At 33.8% G+C, this 18,877-nt stretch overlaps 1 protein-coding gene across 1 annotated transcript in view; it reads right to left on the bottom strand.

Moving 5' to 3' along the window:
• Positions 1-18,877, bottom strand: part of NAALADL2 (N-acetylated alpha-linked acidic dipeptidase like 2) — a 1,006,116-nt gene that overhangs the window by 263,778 nt on the left and 723,461 nt on the right.

Here is an 18,877-nt window from a genome sequence, read left to right as displayed (position 1 = left end):
AACAAGCATCTTTATTTTCACTTGCTTCTAACTGAAATCAACATTCCATTCAATTATGAAATAGGCCAGGAACCGAATAACATTTGTTACAATATTAGTAGTACTTGTAACTTTGTAACCAAATAAAATCAGATGTTTTCATATTATATTTCAGTTATTGCCAAAACATTGAAATATCAATTGAAATTATTACTAATTTGGATATATTGCAGTTATGAGACACTTTGCTGACTTTTATCATTTAATGTGTTAATTTTAAAAAGCCTATATATTGCAAAAATGCAAATTTGTATGTTACTTAGGTAATTGCAGTTTAATATCATTGCTTTCCTTGTAACCCTGTGCATTTTAACTGAAGCATTTAAAACACAATTTTTGAGACTGGGTCTATGTAGGACTTAGCAGCTTGCCAAAATAGCCCACAGCAGGGAAACTCTCCTAGCAAAATAGAGTGTTTTGCAAATTAGACAATTAAGGCCTCCAAATTAATAGAACTGAGATTTAATCCCAGAACTTTTCACTTCAAATGCAATGCTCTTTTTTATGTATTATATTGATATATCCAGCTCACAAACCACATTAATGCATGGGAATTAAACTACTTCTAAATTTGTCCTTTTAGGATTCCATGGGTCTTTTAAATTTTATCATATTGCATCACCAGATCTAGTTGTAACAAACTATACATCTGTAATTTTTTGCCAATATTTATTTACTGTGTGTGCCATGTATTCTTCATTTATTTAACTTGTATTTTTATGCCAACATGTGAACCCAATACCCCATATTGAATGATGCATTACAGATGTCTTCTAATAATCTTTGATAGGAAATAAGAGGTTATGATTACTGACTTTTTCTCCTATTTTATACTAGAAGTTTATTTAAGTTATTCTAAATGCCAACATCTAATGAGCTTCTCATAAACAAAATATCTCCAAAATAGTAAAAAAAAATTAAAAATTAATATATATAACTTTCAATGCCTTTATTAAAGATTAAATTGGGTATGGGAAGAAAACCAGATTTCATCTTATCATAAAATAGAAATTTTCAGGGCCGGGCACGGTGGCTCACACCAGTAATCCCAGCACTCTGGGAGGCCAAGGCAGGTAGATTACTTGAGGTCAGGAGTTCGAGACCAGCCTTGCCAACATGGCGAAACTGTGTCTCTACCAAAAATACAAAAATTAGCGGGGTGTTAAGACACACACCTGTAGTCTCATCTACTCGGGAGGTAGAGGCAGGAGGATTGCTTGAATGCAGGAGGCGGAGTTTGCAGTGAGTCGAGATCATGCCACTGCACTCCAGGCTGGGTGACAGAGTGAGGAGAAAAATTCAACCCATAATATGGGGTTTTCAAAATCTCCAATTTCTCAGGGTTTCTTCAAAGATTTAAAACCTACTTACTGTATGTTAACAAAAGTATTTTCAGCTTTAGTGAAAATTGCTCATCTTCTATTCTACACAAGTAGCATTGCCAAATTGAAAACACCCTCTAATTCTTATCTCTCTTCTGTTAATTTATACAACCTTAATCTTGTTATCAGATATAGAAAATGTTCTTTTATATTTGAAATACTTTTATTAGATTTAAAATTTCATTATGCACTAATGAGTGCTTTAAAGATCAATCTCTAAGAGAAAAATAGAGAAACAAGAAAATATTTGCTCTTATTTTTTCTCCAGCTTCTAGCTGGTGTCTTCTCTACTTCCTCAACAACTGACCTTCATTTCCTCTTCCTCTTCTCTGACCAATTTAAGATCCCTCACCAGTAGTCACAAGATGGAAGAAGACAGATTTTTTCATTTTTTCTCTCTCCACTTAAGACTTTGTGTAACAATAAAAACAGGTTTGTTCTTTTAAAACATTAGAAAATATTCACATTTCAACCAAACTGTTGCATCTAAATAAAAACCTCCACTAAAGTAATAAAATAGTACCTACTCTATGGTATCTTACACCACAATAATTCCAGATGAATCCATCTTTAAAATGTAAAAATCCAAATCATAAAATTGTAGTGGGAACAATGGAAGATAATTTTAACAACCTCAGAATGAAAAAGACATGTTTGAATATGACACAAACCCAGAAGATAAAAAAAATTAATTAGTCCTACTACATAAAATTATAACTTTTCTGTATGACAAAATTACCATACACAAACATAAATGAAAACCTGGAAAAATATTTACAAATCATTTCACAAATAGCTAGCTTCTATAATATATAAAAAAAAGGATAAACATATAAAAAATTAATGATGAACTGATATTACTCAGAAAAATTATTATAAATGCCTTTATACATAAAAGACACATACAGTGACTTTTATATTTATTCCCAAAAACCTTTGTCAAGTTTGTTTGAATATGGACTGTGTCTTGAAGGATGTGAGGAATCTGGTGCCTAATACTGAGGAAAAAAATACGAATTCTACAAAATTTAAATAAGTTAGATTGCACACATATAATGAAATTATAGTCTTTAGAAAGAAAAATGAATCTGTTTACACACTGATAATGAACAATCTCCCAGATACATTTTTTTACATAAAAAATAATGCGCAGAAATATTCTGTAAGATAACATTTGCATTTCAAACATTAAAAATAAAAGTCTGTATGCTCTAATACGTACAAATGCCATTTGCCTCTGGGGAGAAACACTGGTGTGAGGAATGGGTTTAGAAGAAAAACTTTCCATTGTCTATTTGCTTATTACTTTTGTATTTCTGTAAATGAAGCACCTCTCCAAAAAATAAATGTTACTTTTTTTTTTTTTTTGAGGCAAAATCTCGCTCTGTCACCCAGGCTGGAGTGCAGTGGCACGATCTCGGCTCACTGCAACCTCCGCCTGCCGGGCTCATGCCATTCTCCTGCCTCAGCCTCCTGAGTAGCTGGGACTACAGTCGTCTGCCACCACATCTGGCTAATTTTTTCGTATGTTTAGTAGAGACGGGGTTTCACCGTGTTAGCCAGGATGGTCTTGATCTCCTGACCTCATGATCCACCCGCTTCAGCCTCCCAAAGTGCTGGGATTACAGGCGTGAAATGTTACATTTTTAAAATTCCCTCTGAACTATACATTATGTGTTCCCAATTCTAAGACTCCCTTGATTGTAAGATATAGTATGAAAAAAGACTTTACAAGGGCTTTTGTGGCCTGGCACGATGGCTCATGCCTGTAATTCCAGCCCTTTGGGAGACCAAGGGAGGTGGATCACCTGAGGTCAGGAGTTCAAGACCAGCCTGGCCCACATGGCAAAACCCCGTCTTTATTAAAAGTACAAAAATTTGCTGGGTGTGGTGGCATGCACCTGTAATCTCAGCTACTCGAGAGGCTGAGGTAGGACAATCACTTAAACCTGGGAGGCGAAGGTTGCAGTGAGCCAAGATTGCACCACTGCACTCCAGCCTGGGGGACAGAGAGAGATTCCATCTCAACAACAACAAAAAAAAAGGCTTTTGTTTGGACATAGGAAATAAACAAACCATGTAACGGATATGGCCCAGTTTCTGAAATATTCACAATTGAAGAAATGCCTAACAGTGGAGAAATTGGGTATTTAGAGTTGTGAAATAGATTTGGGACCATCAAAAATGCATATACCACTGGGGAGAGAACAGATAAGAGAAACTGCCACTTTGTTAGGAAAAACAGGGTCTCTTACAGAGATTTTGGAAATGGTACAACAGCATGAGGCCTCTGCTGGGGTAAGGGACACTTAAATTGACAACCCAACTCACCAGCAGGACACCAGGAGAGAAGAAAGAGCCAAAAGATGGTGGGCCAAGACTGAAAGCAAAACACCATCCATTTTATGATTATAATTCAGGAACATTCTTGCTTACATGGTTTGTGTGTTTGTGCATTTTCTAGGCAACTATCAATGTATTATCAAAATATGTTAAATATGGACCACCTCACTTAGTCCAAGGAGGCAATTATGTAAGGACCTATCATTTACAAGTGGACATCATATTAGATCATAATGCAATTGTATGAGTTATTTTTATTCCATTTTACAGACTAAAAGCTTTGTTATCCCCTATAGACATAAGAATAGTAAATGGAATGGCAGGCAGAAGTTTCTAACTTAGATTGTTGCTCTCTTCAACTTCCACCGCTGGCCTAAAGATTTTTCCTACCATTTAGCTAAGGGAACAAGGAATAAGTTCCTCAACTTATAGTGAAAGAGCTGTTAAGCTGCTGATTAATCACCCAAACTAAAATTACCTTTTCAATGTAAAAGAAATGGAAGTTAAAAATAATTTGTTAGATTAAAAGACTCCATGGATTCCTTTGCCACATTGTCACTTTTTTAGTAGATTTGATATTGGTCACTCCAGCAGCTAAACCTACTTCTTCACAAATTGCAAACTATTTATAGAATGACAAATCCAGAGCCTTTCCAAAAACTGTACTCTAATCATATGTAAATGAAACCTTGAACACATTGAAAAGATATGACTGTCCCATCCAGCTTGACCTTTGGTCAACACACTGGAATAAAAGAACATTCCTTCTGGGTACAATTCCCATAGGACCTTAAATGACCAAAAGAATCAAGATATAGATTTTATGTCTCAGTGAAGGATAACAACTCTGGCCTCACAATGCTATTCCATGCTGAGGAACTGGCTGACATAACATAACTTCAGCTATTATTTCACCAGCCTTCTTGAGGTTTGTCTTAAAAAGCTTCTCTTAGGCTCACAGGCAAAGCTATTTTAAATAATATGGTGTCAGCATGTCAGTGATGTATTCCAGCTGCCAGGCATTAAAAAAATTAACTGAAAAAAATCTAACTGATTTTCAAATCCATATTAACTCTCTCAGGCTGCAAATATGCTTAATGAAATATTTAAATTAAATCTTCTGTAGATGAAGCAGTTTAGTACATTCCTTTAAAAAAAATCAGACATTTTTATAAAACTAAACCAGAAGCAAAGAAACAATTCAAATTATTTTGCATATTAGCATCATTCACTAGATACCAGGGAAAAGTTTGCTGTCCTCTCTGTGACCAGAGTTAGAGGGCAGTTGTAAATCAGGTAGGTGCTCTCAGGTTTTTTAGAGGTAATTTGTTTAATTTTAGGAGGGCACAGGGAGAAAAGAATTGAAAATGCAGACTTGGCAAACAGAAGGGCAAAAGGATGTGGATGGCATATCACCACACATTACCATTTCAAGCAGGTTAAGTGCTGAGAGTGAGAAATCAGGCAGAGGAAATAACACCATCAGCAGTAATATGTCCAAGTCTGACAGATGACAGCATCATCGCATAATCTTAAAAGCCTGGGCCAAAATAACTGCTATCCTCTGAATAGCTTTGCTGGAGTGAGCCCATTTAGACCTTTGTGGGCCACCATTGTATTCAAGGAGCGCTGTGTATAGGACACCCAAATACTCCCATGGCTCACACCCCAGTGCTAATCCTTGCATGTTTAGATTTCTTTGCACCAGTTGTAAGCGCCATTACCTTGGTCAGAATGTACTAAGAAGTCTTTCACTTATATCACTGTTTTAACTTAGTTCACTTTTGTATTTTTTCTGCCTCTCCTCCTACATGTTTTTGAAGGCAGATAATTTTTTTTTTATCTATCTTTCTATTGCCCCTATATTGGTCAGCACAATAAAATAGGTACTTATAAGAGTTTGTAAAACTGAGATCAATCCACTTATTATGTAATTCTCCCACTGGGACAAAATGGTCAAGAAGAGAAGAACTACACAAACACCATCTAGTTTAGAGTAGGCTTAGACCTGAACATAATTAGACTCGGAGTGCCAAAGTGCAGGAAGTTTGAAGTTGACTTCAGGTAGTTTTATGAATCATAACAATTTTAAAAAACATTCTTTCTTAATTTCTTGCTGGGCAAATCCTGCTTTCAAGTAAACTATGAATCCCATTAGGCATCTGTAGGAAGTCAATAAGTATGTACAGTTATCACAAAATATCTTGTGAAAAGCAGTTGCTTGAGATAAATATAAAAGAACAATCAAAGCCATGACTGCAGATGAGATGGACAATTTTGCATTCTTCCTTAAAAAGCAATGATGCTTCTCTTTAGCAGTGTGACCATAGGGCACTTGCTTCACTTCTTGAAGCCTTGAATTTCCCAAATGTAAAAAAGGAATATATTCATAATATTAGAAGACTGAAGAGAATAAATGAAATAATGCTAAGTTATATAAAATATAAAAGCACTCATCAATGTAAAGCACTTATTACATACTGTAATTATTATAAATTATCATTACCACTACATAACCATCACACACACACACACCCCTCCTATATTTTTGACAATCCTTTCTACCAAATCTCCTTAAAACTATATTTTCTCCTGCCTTTTAAGATGTAGAATGATCATATTTAGAAAGTCAAATCTTTTCAAGATTATATTCCTTTTATATTCCTTACACAATATTAGAGAAGACGTTTTTTAATTGGGGTTAGGCTGAGTAAAAGATAATTATCTATGCCTAAGAAATCATAGAATAACCATTACATACTTGTTCATTTAGTATCAAGAAATTTTCTATCAAACATTTTTTAATTTCCTAAAAGTTATATTTTTTCTTATAAAATTCCGGATTTACACACAATTTCTAAACTACATAATTACAGAAAGGAAGTAGGATGAATCATTATATTAAATCTTAGATGTTTTTAAATAAATAAAATATAAATAGAATCAAGATAAATCTGTGATGGTAAAACGAGAAAAAATAGTATCAAAATAGTGGTATAACTGAAAACAAAAGAGGTAAAATATATCCAAACAGCAGTGAACTACCATTTAAAAATATGTCAAATAACATATACATAATATGTACATAATACATAAAATACATTTAGATTTAACAAATACTTATTGTAGTTCTTACTGTAATTCTAAATACTTATTTTAGTTCACCAGGTGTTTTCATATACAATATCTTTATAATTACCTTCAATCTGCTTTAAAGCTATCGTTGCTAAAAGAGATTAAGTAAATCATCTATGGTCACTCAGGTGGTGATAAGACCAACATTTCCACCATAGTTTCTAAATCTGGTATTCTTGACTCTTTAACCCTATACTGGGATTCCAAAAAAGTCAGATTTCAAAATTTATCTGGGAAATTCTCTCTTTCCCACATCGGGAACTGAAATCACTCTGAAATACAGACTCAGATCAAATACAGACTAATTTGATCTGAGACTTTGTGTTGAATTTGGCATTTTGCAGATAGACAAAAAAAGCACACGAATGATTATTTAGTATGTCCTCCCACCACTGCCACCTTGACATCTCACTTGGATGTCAAATAGTTACTTCAAACTTAACACATCAAATGTTAAAGTCTACATTATGCTGTGAAATAACCTAATCACACAAAAAAAGATACCCTGTATGATTTCACTTAAAGTGCTACGGACTGAATTGTGTTCCCTTCTAAAAGTCATATGTTAAAGCCTTAACTCCCAAAATGACTGTATTTAGAGAAGGTCTATGAGGGGAGGATAAAGGTGAAATTAAGTCATAAGTGTAGGGCCTTAATCTGGTAGGGCTTGCATGTTTATGAGATCTACAGAGGTGGTAGATAAAATACAAAAATACAAAATTGCTACTCTACTAAAAACACAAAAATTAGCTGGGCGTGATGGCGCATGCCTGTAATCTCAGCTACTAGGGAGGCTGAGGTAGGAGAATCGCTTGAACCCGGGAGGCACAGGTTGCAGTGAGCTGAGATAGTGGCACTGCAAACAAAACTTTCTTGAAACAAACCAGGGGATACAGTGAAAGAAGTACTAAGAGGGAAATTTATAGCTCCAAGTGCCGACATCAAAAAAGAAGAAGAAAACAAAAAAACGACCTAATGATGCATCTGAAAGAATTAGAAAAGAAAGATCAAAGCAAACCCAAAACTGAAAACAAAATTGAAATTAAAATGAAAACAAGACAAAAGATCATTGAAACAAAAGTTGTTTTTTTGAAAAGATAAAAATTGTCAAACCTTTAGCCAGATTAAGTAAGAAAAAATGAGAGAAGATCCACATAAATGAAATCAGAGATTAAAAAGGAGACATTGTAAGTAATACTGCAGAAATTCATAGGATCATTAGTGGCTACTATGAGCAACTACGCCACTACATTGGGAAATCTAGAAGAAGTGAATAAATTCCTAGACACATACAGCCTACAAAGATTGAATCATGAAGAAATTCAAAACCTGAACAGACAAACAAGTAAAGACATCAAAGCTGTAATAAAAAAGAGTCCCTGCAAAGAAAAGCCTTGGACTCCATGGCTTTACTGCTGAATTCTACCAAACATTTAAAGAACATCTGATATCAATGCTACTTAAACTTTTCTGAAAAATGAAAGAGGAAGGAATGCTTCCAAATTCATTATACGAGGCCAATATTACCCCGATACCAAAACCAGACAAAGACATATAAAAAAAGAAAGGAAACTATAAGCCAATATCACTGATGAATAATGATGCGATAATCCACAACAAAATACTAGCAAATCATATTCAACACAGTAAAAAGATCATTCATCATGACCAAGTGGGGGTTCATCCAAGTGATACAAGATTGGTGCAACGTATCCAAATCAATCAATGTGGTACACCACTTCAACAGGATGAAGGACAAAAATCATATGATCGTTTCAATTGATGCTGAAAAAGCATTTAATAAAATTCAACATCCCTTCATGATAAAAAAAACCCCAAGAAACTGGGCATAGAAAAACATATCTCGACATAATAAAAGCCATATATGACAGACTCATAGATAATATCATACTGATTGGGGAAAAACCTAAAGCCTTTCCTATGAGATGTGGGAAAAGACAAGGATGCCCATGTTCAGCACTGTTTTGGAACTTAGTACTGGTCCTAGTTAGAGCAATCAGACAAGAAAAAAAAATATAGTGAATCCAAATTGGAAAGAAGGAAGTCAAATTATCCTTGTTTGCAGTTGATATGATCATATATTTGGAAAAACCTAAACACTCCAGCCAAAAAAAATTAGAATGAATAAATTTTAAAAAAATTGCACAATAAATAACTAACATACAAAAATTAGTAGCATTTCTATATGCCATCAGCAAACAATTTGAAAAAGCAATCAAGAAAGTAATTCCACTTACAATAGCTACAAGTAAAATTAATATCCAGGAATTATTATAACCAAAGAAGTGAAAGATCTCTACCATGAAAACTATAAAATACTGATGCAAGAAATTGAAGAGGACAACAAAAAATAAAAAAAGATATTCCATGTTCATGTATTGAAAAAAATCAAAATTGTTAAAATGTCCATACTACCCAAAGCAATCTACAGATTTAATGTAATCCCTACCAAAATACCAATAATACTCTTCACATAAATAGAACAAAAAATCCTAAAATTTATATGGGGTCACAAAAGACCCGAAAAGCCAAAGGTATTCTAAGCAAAAAGAACAAAACTGGAAGAACCACATTATGTAACTTTAAATTATACTACAGAGTTATAGTAACCAAAACATTATGGTATTGGCATAAAAATAGAAACAAAGATCAGTGGAACAGAAAAGAGAACCCAGTGATAAACTCATACATATACAGTAAACTCATTTTCAACAACGTTGTCAAGAATATACATTGGGGAAAGGGCAGTGTCTTCCAATAAATGATTCTGGGAAAACTGGATATCCACAGGCAGAAGAATGAAACTAGACCCCTTTCTCTCATCATATACACAAATCAAATTCAAATGGATTAAAGACTTAAATCTGAGACTTCCAACTATGAAACTGCTAAAAGAAAACTTTGCAGAAATTCTCCAGGACATTAGACAGGGCAAAGATATCTTGAGTAATACCCCACAAGCACAGACAAAGCAAAAATGGACAAATGAGATTGCATCACGTTAAACTTCTACACAGCAAAGGAAACAACAAAGTGAAGAGACAACCCACAGATTGAGAGAAAATATTTGCAAACTATCCATCTGACAAGGGATTAACAACCAGAATATATAAGGAGCTCAAACAAATCTATAGGAAGAAAAATCTAACAACCTGATTTAAAAAATGGCAAAAGACCTGATTAGACATTTTTCTTTCTTTCTTTTATTTTCAGACAGAGTCTCCCTCAGTGCCCAGGCTGGAGTGCAGTGGCTCAATCTCGGTTCACTGCAAGCTCTGCCTCCCAGGTTCACGCCATTCTCCTGCCTCAGCCTCCCTAGTAGCTGGGACTACAGGCGCCCGGCACCACGCCTGGCTAAATTTTTCCTATTTTTAGTAGAGACGGGGTTTCACCATGTTGGCAAGGAAGGTCTTGATCTCCTGACCTCGTGATCCGCCTACCTCGGCCTCCCAAAGTGCTGGGATTATAGGCGTGAGCCACTGCGCCGGGCCCTGATTAGACATTTTTCAAAAGAAGATATGCAAATGGCCAACAAGTATATTAAAAGGTGCTCAATATCATTAATCATCAGAGAAATGCAAATCAAAACTACAACGTGGTATCATACCACCTTAGGTAAAATGGCGGTTATACAAAAGTCAGGCAAAAACAAATGCTGGCAAGGATGTGGAGAAAAGGGAACCAAACAATATTGATGGAAATGGGGGTTGCTGTGCTGTGTGAAATAAGCCAGGCACAGAAAGACGAACTTCATGTGTTCTCACTTATTTGTGGGAACTAAAAATTAACATAATTGAACTCTCGGAGATAAAGAGTAGAAGGATCGTTACCAGAAGCTGGTAATGGTAGTTGGGAATTGGGGGAAAGTGGGGAGGGTAAATGGGTACAAAAAAACAGAAAGAATGAATAAGACCTAGAATTTGCAAGCACAATGGGGTGACTATAGTCAAAAATAATTTAATTGTACATTTTATAATAACTAAAAGAGTTTAATTGGATTGTGTTTAACCACAAAGGAGAAATGCTTGAGGTGATTTACCCTGATGTGATTATTATACACTGCATGCATGTATCAAAATATCTCATGTAACCCATAAATACATACATCTACTATGTACCCACAAAAATAAAAAATGAAAATAAATTAAAAGAACAGAAATTTTGAAGTAAATTTGGTAGATGAAAAAGAAATATAATGAGCATGTATTTTCCATAGGATATTTTATAGGAGTTATTTACAGCAAATTTTGTGTTGAGAAATATATCGAGGCTCAGTCTTTGCTCTCTAGTCTTAGAGAACGACTGTACAGATGTATTCATACACACTTATTACATATTTAGGTTCATTTCCTTCTGGGGAGAAACTCTTATCTGTGTTCTGAATGTTTGTGTTCCCCAAAATTCATAAATTAAAATCCTAACCTTCAAGGTAATGGCTTGGAAAGGGGGACTCCTAGGGAAGTGATTGGGTCAAGAGGGTACAGTCCTCATGACTGAGATTAGTGCTCTTCAAAAATAGGCTCAAGGAATCTCTTTTCATCCCCTCTACCAGGTGAGGAACCAGCTAGAAGGTCCTCACCCATGAATCAAGAAATGAGCCCTCACCAGACACCAAATCAGTAGGCACCTTGATCTTGGAATTCCAAGCCTCCAAATCTGGGAAATAGATTTCTGTTGTTTATAAGCTGCTTAGTCTATGGTATGTTGTTATAGCAGCCCCAGTGGATGAAGATGCTCCTTAAACACTTTTATGTACATTTCCATAAATACTTTCAAAACTGACAATGAGCTGGTGTAAACCCTGAATTAAGGTACAGCTTTGGTCCCATTTCTAGGTTTTGTCAGTATAAACATTTTGTCATTCTGTTTGTGCTGCCTGCCGTGCAGAGAGCAGTATGACCTTTCCTGAACTATTTCTAAGACTGAGACTGCTAAAACCGTCTGAAAATTATCCCCATTAATGTTAACGCCAATAAATAAGGGATAAGAGATTAGAGAAGTCAAGTGAATTGCTACTATTCTAAAAACAGTTAAGATATATAGAAGAAAAGTTTGTAAGATAGTTCTGTGACTTCAGAGAAACGAGACGTTTTTCAAAAATAACTTTATTCCCCATAGTCCAGGGTCTGCTTTCCTGAGATTTTTTTTTTTGTTGTTATAGATTTGGCATTCAGCAAAATGATGTCAATTTTAAATGGCAGTAGCAATTTCATACAGAAATCTATAATAGCTTTCCACCTGGAGTACAACTCCCATCATCTGAAATCAAAAGTGTAACTTTTACTATTTTATAAACTATTAGCTTAAGAGCTATTTTTTAAGGTATATTATCTTAGACAGAATTCCAACCTAAAGAATCTTACATTTTTATAGTATTCTGAGGTAATTAGGGTATTATAGTCATCTGACAGATGAGGAAACTGAGGTATGGGTAGGTAAAAAATTCCCAATAATCATAAACAACAGGTAGTAGAGGCTCCAGTAGAACCTGACTCCTATTTCAGTTTTTTATTTTAATAGTCTTCACGACTTTTCAAAATATTTTTTAAATATTTGTTGCTTCAAAAGCTTCTCCATTGTTTGAACCTTACTTTCTTGGTGAATGTGTGCCAAGGAGGAAGCAAAAGACAAGCTGTTATCACTACCTCCCCTTATACTGTATGGTGCTGATCCCATTAATAAATGCTGAAGTGAGTCACTGGCTACTCAGAGACAATATGCTTAGCTCTGGAGTCTGCTCTTCTCTGGCTTGGCTGCATCAGTGCAACAGTTCTTCAAAATGGCTTCTTAAAAGTTAAAGTTTAAACAGAGAATTAAGAGGAATGAAGACACTTTTTCGTTTTTGAAAGTCAATTCAGTTGTGATCTCAAACATTCAAGAGAAGGTAAAATTTTCCACTAAGAATCCTGTCGCTCAGAAACCATAAGCCAAGTATGACACTAATAACTAGGCAAGGTTGTGCTCCTTTCTCAACAAGTAATTAAGAATTATCATTTCTAATCTCTCAGGGTTATCTACAATATGCATCCCAGTAAATAATCAGAGATACTTATGCTATATACATATGTATGTATATAGTGTGTGTATATATATATTTCATATTTTATAACCATTGCACAATCAACGGCTATTTACTGAACACCTACTAAGTATGATATGGTTTAGAAAACATAAATTATGAACAAATACATATTTTATATACTCAAGGAGCTTGTGATACAGTTGGGTAGGAAATGCTTACCCATATGAAATGTTTAAATGATAAGGAATATATTGTTTAAAGGGTGCCTTAAAGGTTAGAGTGTACGGATTTGAAAATTACTTCAGAATGTTAACACAAATTCAGTACAGTTGACTACAGATAAGAAATCTGTGGCAATAGCAAAGAGGTTAGTAAATAATGCAATCAATGTACTCACTACTATTTGAAAGACTGACAGAACTTTTTAGCAATAAGAATTGCTAATTAGAAGATTCTTTTCTGACAATTGAGCACTGTAGTGGACAGGTAAATTACTAATGTGATCACTTTGTCAATTAAGTGTGGGCTTCTGTTTCACATCCATGGAGCCAAACAGTACTGTATTATTCCCTCATTCTGGCATGAAACTACTGGTAAAGAAAGGCAAAACAGAAACAAAAACAACAAAAACATTAGGGACTCACCAATAGATAGGGTCTTGGCTCACACTTGTAAGCTGCTATCCCTAAAGTGACTAGCTTTATGCCAAATTATCCTATCCCTGAGGCTCTGAGAAAAATCTATAAAAGTCTTTCTTAGATTTACATTGCCAAGATTCAGGCTGCTTTCCAAGATCTTAAAACAGCACAGTGTATTATAATTAGACCAGTATAGCAGGTTAGAATAAGGTAAATAGCAATTGATAACAGGTAAAATGTATACATATAAACTGAGATAATTTAGAGTTTATACAGCTTTAAGCAATATTTTTTATCTTAAGTTAGATATGTACTAATGTAATCATGGGATTTTTGCTTATTAAATTAACAAGATTTTTAAATGATTTCTAAAGTTGTTAACCCTACAATAAATTGTATTGGTACCATCATTTAGAAGGTCATTTAGCAGGATGTATCAAGTACTTGAAAAAAGATATTTTTATTCCTTTTACCCATGACCCTATTCGAGAACTACCCCCAATACCTAAAAGAAGAAAAAGAAGAAGAAATCTATTTACATAAAGATATTGACCACATCATTACCTATATTATACTTTCTGAAAATAATATATAAGTAGGGAATATTCGAAATAGCCTAAGTACCCCAAAACATAAATGCTTAAATTACATGTCATGATATATTTTGTAGCTATTAAAGATAATGATTATAAAGGCAAATAGTATGAAAATGTTTTGAAAAAATATTTATTTTTAAAAATGTGAATCCTGTGACAATGCTCCCTCTTGAGTTAAACTTTCCAAGGGTTTCCCATTGCATTCAGAATAAAACTGAAAAACCGACCCTGGCTTACAAAGCCCATCCTGACATGACTCCCGATTGCTGCCTCACAAGTCTCCTCTTGTACTCTCCTTCACCAATTAACATCCTCCACTTAGGACTACTTGGTTCCAGTATTTAGAATGCTTGTCCCCTTGGTCTATATTTGGCCAGCTCCTTCCATTATTAATTTGAATGTCCCACAAGACCCCTCCCAGAAGACTTCCTTGACCATCCAATATGAAGCGGTCAGCCACTTCCTATCATGTCACCTTGCTTAAATTTTCTACATAGTACTCATTATCACTTGATAATGTTCTGTTTACTTCTTTATTAACTCTGTATATCATCTGACTCCTTCCAGTAGGATGCATACTCCATAAAAGCCCCTATCTTGTATAATATGGCTGGTAGATAGAAGATGCTTTATAAATATTTCTCAAATTAACAAATTAATCAATACTGATAAAATCTTCAATATAAACATCCTTAAAAGAAAAATTAAATATACTTAAAAGTGACTACATGGAAAATTTTAAATTACCATATAAAATACCTAATTTGGTGGCTATAATACTCAGTACCATTACCACCTGGGAATAGCCTCTGGAATTTTTTAAAATATTTCTCCCAAAATGAATCATTTTCAGGAACTGTGCTTTTTGAAGCAAATAAAACATCATGATGTCAAACTTTTACAAAAGTCCAAAGCAATATGTAATTAAGAAAAAAAACTAGTTCAATGTGTAAGTACAAGAGCTATATAAAGAAAAACAAGATTCATGTGGTATATAGCTGTTGGAGATTTCATGGAGAAGATACAACTTAATCCTAAAATACATGGAAGGATTTGGACTCATGGAGAAGAAAAGCATCCTAAAATATTCTGGGAGAAACTTTCTTCAGGGAACTTTAAAATATTCTCATCCCTTATGATTTGCTCTTTTAGGACATTCCAAACCTAAATTATCCTAATTTCAATCATTTGGCATAGAGCCCAATGATCAGGAGATATCTAAAATATATAGACTGTTCTTAGGTTTTAGGCATATTTATTCAACAACTGCTACATGAAATAACTGATATATTGACTTAGATATGAGATGAGTTATTTATGTTTACTTTCTGGGACCTTGATATCATGGTCAGCAAATATACACTAGCTATAAGCATAAACATGGATATTTAACAAGCTACCTATAATTCCTTTTTGTACACTGAATGTATTGAAAGGCAACAAAGTAAAGGGTAAATCTAAATCTTTAAGAGTAAATTCAATTTTATAATATTTGATTTAGTTCATAAAATAAAATGATGAAATATATAAAATAACCAATTTGTCACCAGAAGTATCTCTTAAAATACAATTGCTTAAAATTAAATGAGATTATATTAAACTTCTTCCCTATCCTCTATTGAATTAAGCAATTAATTCTAGAAATTTATGGCATATCATAGGTGTACACTTGAATCTCCACCTGTGAAAAATGTTATAATGCATTACATTCATCAGTATGTTTCTAAATCAAAAAAAAATGGTATAAAAATATAACAAAAGCAAAGAGGAAATGTTAATGTGTTTAATACATGCTTCACATCTTGTTATGCTTTCATTAAATATTCAGCTTCCAATATAACACTATAAGACTATGTGACAAGAGCACACATATTAATAGAATATTTCTTTAAATATCTTATAAAAAAGAAATATTCAGATTTTGACAACCACATAATATGGTAAATCTTGGTAATATAAAAGTGTAGCTGTATATTTCAACATAAACTGGATGTTCAACATCCTAAAATACCAGTAGTGGGAATAAAATAGTTTAATAGGCAGAATTGCCCTCAGTCATTTGCAAACTACTAAAAATTTGCATGCAAAATTTAATACTCTATTTTCTTTTTTCACTAGAGGCCTTCTGGAAAGGAGAAGAAAGAAGCAAATATGAAGACATAATTTATTAGTGAATACACTGTTCTTTTAGACACCTCAAATAAAGGAACAGCAACATTTTATCTCATTGCATTCCCAATGGACTGCATATCACTACTTAACAAATGTTTTCTTTATAATCATTTTGATGCTTACTTAGACATTTGGTTATAAACAGTTATTCCCCTTATAGTATATATAATACACAATATGTACATAGTTTTATATATTTTACTTGGTTTTACATACTTACATATTTTATATATGCACATAGGTTTAAACCAAGAAATTTGATCATATAAATCAATAAAATAATGATATGTTGACATTAAATTTCTACATTTATCACAAACAGAATATACCAGGGGATAACCTAGAAAAATAATTCTGTCTTGTGTGAACTTTGTCATATACAAAGTGGCACAGTGGAGAATAATCCTCACTTTGAGAGGGATGACACTTCTCAAATACTATGAGTGGGACCCTTTAATTGCATAGGGGAAAATTTAACAACTATGTATGAACTGTTTTAAAAATGTGAAGCCAACCAATCTTGTCAGTCAACAGCTCTTTTATATATCCCACTGTCAAAAGTAAGAGATCTGACCAAGAAATTACAGATTATATTGTATTTCTATTGTTTTTGTTACTGTCTTCGCTTAGCCTAAAACCTCCCCACCCTACAACACGGACACTCTCTGAAAGCCTATCTTGCTGCAGTCTCTAGATACAATCATAATGAAAGAGTTTTTCTCATCCTCAGATGAAGGATCCCATAATTACTTGTTTTTCTTGATTGGTCAGTTCAGATCATTAAACTTTTAAGTATTGCCTGTAGCTTAGCCATATTCACAATCATCTCAACAAATGTTCCATTAAGAAAATTAAGCTAGGAAACACACACACACACACACACACACACACACACACACACACACAGACACACACACATTCTCTCTCTCACACTATACAAACTCCAAATAGATTTTGATAAAAAATGCTTTTCAGACAAATTCCGTAATTATGCCCAACTCTACCACAACAGATAAATTCATTTGAAATCAACCTTGAATTCCATAATACTATTTCTTTTCTCTTTTGATATACTGTTGCTATTAAATCAATCCAAGGCTTTGTTTCTTCCAAACTAAATGGCACCAGCCAAATGTTTTAGGCATATGTGAGTTTTCCCTCAAATAGTATATATCTAGAGATTCCTGATACACAGAAATTTCCATGTTTGCTGCCTTATTGGAAGTTCCCATTCCAGAAATATTGGCTCAATAACCACTGTACAACTAGAGATTCTTATTTCTTTGCCATCATTGTTTATTGCAAATATGTTACTGAGATCAGAATAATGCATTCTTCCTGCCCAAGCAGATTAAGGACAATATTAAGACCTTCCTCAAGTGTCACAATATAGAATCTACAATCACAGCTTTTCTGTAAGAAGGGATTAAAATAACAATCAGTATCCTTAACAGTATCTTTATTTTATCAGTTTAAAAAACGTGGCTATAGCTTTTGCCTTTTTATAGGATCTATAAACAATAAATTTTAATATTTGCCTTCATGTTTGTTCTACCGAGGCAAGTTACTATTTTGTCTGGAATCTTCCTTGTGCCATGTACCTCAAAGTGGAAAATGTATGCTCCTCTTCCTTTTACATTTCTCTCTTCTCTGAAAGTCACTTTTTATTTGCTTTTTGATATCCAGGTCTCCAGTGTAGTGGAACCAGCTTATTTAGATTAGGTACACTAAAAGTTCTATTATGTTTTCCAGAGTCTCCCAAATACTTTTAAAATATCATGTTGACAGTATATATTCTGACCATTCCACTCAAAATGTCAATGGCTGTCTGTTAACTTCCCCTTCAATAAAAACTCACAGCATGATTGAATAGAAAGAAAACTTAGGATTTAAAACTATATAGGTGATCCTACACTTAACTAATAATAGCGACCCTAGCTTAAACCCCTTTTTTCTTTGTCTTGTCACATATCCACAAGGTTCACTCTTTGTTAAAATGATCTACAAGCTTCTGGGCCTACCTATTTCTTCAGCGTCTGTGTTTCTTTTATATAAAAGCCTCTGTATAGACATAAAAACTAAAATATAACATCAAATAAAATTGATATGATTTTATTTTGTTAATCTGTATTTCGTCAGTTCAATTAACAGGCCCCAGTCAGTGACGGATCTAGGAAGGGAGATGTGTTTCCTCCACTGCTAACGTAATAATACCTTATGACTATAAGTCTTAAAGACTTAAGTTTTTTGTAGACTGTCTTTGTATTGCCTACACTTAACACATAATGAGCATTCACTAAATGTGTGAACATACAATACTTAACTCTAATTATTGACATTAGTTCACAATAAGAAAAATGAGAAATAGAATGTTCTATGTCTTATGATTAGTGGTAGATCAGGAATTTCAAGCTCACAGCCTCTGTCTCCAAAAAGCTGTACTGTCATCTCTTATCATGGAGACATGATAAGAGTTCACTACTATGATGACAAATGAGATAAATTTTCATTATGAACAAAATTAAGTAC

This window comes from Rhinopithecus bieti, unplaced genomic scaffold, assembly GCF_001698545.2.
Source record: "Rhinopithecus bieti isolate Rb0 unplaced genomic scaffold, ASM169854v2 scaffold_28528, whole genome shotgun sequence".
NCBI lineage: Eukaryota > Metazoa > Chordata > Mammalia > Primates > Cercopithecidae > Rhinopithecus > Rhinopithecus bieti.
This window is presented reverse-complemented; position numbering and strand designations above follow the sequence as displayed.